Below are 2990 nucleotides of genomic sequence, written 5' to 3' on the forward strand. Positions count from 1 at the left end.
GAATTCTGGACCAACATCTCCTTCCCTCAGTGAGAGAGCTGAAGATGGGTCGAGGATGGGTGTTTCAGCACGACAACGACCCTAAGCACACCGCCAAAGCAACAAAAGAGTGGCTGAAGAAGAAGCACATCAAGGTTCTGGAGTGGCCTAGCCAGTCTCCAGACCTGAATCCAATTGAAAATCTTTGGAGGGAGCTTAAAATTCGAGTTGCCAGGCGACAACCTCGGAACCTGAATGATTTGGAGGCTGTCTGCAGGGAGGAGTGGGCCAACATCCCTGCCGAAATGTGCACAAACCTTGTCACCAACTATAAAAATCGTTTGACATCTGTGCTGGCCAATAATGGCTTTTCTACAAAATATTAACATGCTGTTTGTCCAGGGGGTCAAATACTTGTTTTTCCTCATCAGATGGTTATCAATTTTAATAAATTCATATGATGTGATTTTCTGGAATTTTCTTTGGGATTCTGTCTTTCACTGTTAGAATGTACATATGATTAAAATTGTAGATTGTTGCATTCTTTGTAAGTGGGCAAACCTGCAAAATCAGCAAGGGGTCAAATACTTTTTTCCCCCACTGTATTATTTCCAACTCAATCCAACAATGAATGGCTAGATGGATGATGAAGAACTAGATGATGCCGCTACATCATCTTCTCCTTCTTTCTGGTGATTGGTTTTTGAATAGATGAAAAGGCTTGTTAATTTTGGGAAAGAGATTATCTCCCATTATGAAAACATTCCCAGATAAGTTATTCTATCTATTCAAATTGTAACTGGAGACAGACTAGCCTTATGTATGTTATAATTGTGAACTTAACAACACAATGGTCATCTTAGCATGCTTCTTGCAATAGACTGCAGAATGGAACAGACCAGCCGCGCAGGAAATTTAAAATTTAAAACACCAACAGAGAAATTTGAGGCACTTAATGTAATCAATAATGTGAAGTTTTGAGACCTGTAGTGTTCGCAGATGCACTACTGCATTTACTGCCACTCTGTCGCTATGTTGGATGGCCTTCATCACAGTTTTTTGAAAATGCGAATCTGTAGAGGATCGCTTCAGCCTGTAACAGTGAATTAAAAGAAAACATGTTTAATACTTTCAAGCACTTCTTGTTTTAGTAGGTTTCACACATCAAATCATCAAAAATCAATCAAATCAAATCTTGTGTGAACTGTAGCTATAGACTCTCATTCAGTTGGCACCTCAGTCATGAGGTGACAATTTAATGTTTTAACCATGGTGTGTAAAAAGATGTTACAGGAGCTAGTTTAATGGTTCTTTTAACCAGAGCAGTACTTTTGCTCTTTGCTGTACAGTGTTCTCAGATTTCAACTTGGCAATTTTCTTATAGCATAGGCCAGTGGTTGGCAATAGGTGGCTCGCGGGGCAGAACCGGCCCGCCAGCAAGGGGGAAAAATATACGCAGTTAAATGGAATTGATCTTCCAGTCTTCCTAACGGGAGTCCTGCACAATACCTACTGAGCTAAACATGCACATGGGTAGACAAGGATTTCAAATAATTTGACTTTGTTCTGGCCTGCCATATAATGGCTTGGAAAAAATTTGGCCCGATGCTAGGCTTATTTGCCACACCTCTCCCCATTCACACCTGAGACCTTGAAACACTATAATTGGGTGCAATTTAGACATTTTCACTTAGGGGTGTGCTCACTTACAATAAGAGTCCCACCCTGAACACATCCATATGCCAACATTCACTCAAAATTATGGCGCCTCCTTCTAGCAACAGGAAATGTCACATTTTACGCTATGATGGACTACTCCTAGCAGGTTGGACACATCAACTTCAAAGCTGTCCCAGAAAACCCTTCACACATTCCATGCCATGTTTTAAAACTTGTGAGTTTTGTAAATGTTTTATAAAAGTCCCGCCCTGAACACAATGTCCACTCATCGTCATAGTGCCACCCACTGGCAACAGGAAGTAACCTTCAATGAAGCAGCTCCCGCGGCACGTTTCACCTACATATACAAAATTTCTGTGGCACATGTATCATATATCGCATAGTACTGCGTTTATCTCTCTTTTAGATTCCATTGGCTTCTCTCAGAGTGTTCATGAACCGACTCACTGTTTTAACCACACCCTCGACCTTGTTTTGTTGTATGGTATTGAAATTGAACATTTAGTGGTGTTCCCACAGAATCCCTCTTTGTCTGACCACTGTTTGATAACTTTTGAGTTTGTATTGCTGAACTACACGCCATTAGGCAAAAATTTCTATACAAGATCTCTGTCTGATAGTGCTGTAGCTAAATTTAAGGATGCGATTCCATCAGCTCTAAATTCATTATCAAGTCACAAAGTAACAGAGGACTCCTATTCTAATTTCAGTCCCTCCCAAATCAATCATCTTGTTGATAGTGCTGCAGGCTTGCTGCAAATGACACTCGACTCTGTAGCCCCTCTAAAAAAGAAAATAATAAAACAAAGACGGTTAGCTCCATGGTATAATACTGAAACTCGCAAATTAAAGCAAATATCGCGGAAACTTGAGAGGAATTGGCGTTCCACCAAACTGGAAAATTCTCGTTTAATTTGGCAAGATAGTCTTAAAACTTATAGGAAGGCCCTCCGTAATGCCAGAGCAGCGTACTACTCGTCATTAATAGAGGAAAATAGGAACAACCCCAGGTTTCTTTTCAGCACTGTAGCCAGGCTGACAGAGAGTCACAGTTCTATTGAGCTAAGTATTCCCATAGCTCTCAGTAGTTACGACTTCATGAGCTTCTTTAATAATAAAATTATAGCTATTAGAGACAAAATTCACCAAGACCTGCCCTCAACTGGCACCAACTTATCTCTTAACTCAGGAACCTTAAAAACAGCTGTAGAACCAGATACATGTTTAGACTGTTTTGCTTCCCTCAGTCTTTACCAACTAACTTCAATAATTTCTTCATCTAAACCATCAACCTGCCTCTTAGACCCCATCCCGACTAGGCTGCTTAAAGA

The sequence above is a fragment of the Micropterus dolomieu genome, linkage group LG23 (genome assembly GCF_021292245.1).
Source record: "Micropterus dolomieu isolate WLL.071019.BEF.003 ecotype Adirondacks linkage group LG23, ASM2129224v1, whole genome shotgun sequence".
In the NCBI taxonomy this organism is placed as follows: Eukaryota; Metazoa; Chordata; class Actinopteri; order Centrarchiformes; family Centrarchidae; genus Micropterus; species Micropterus dolomieu.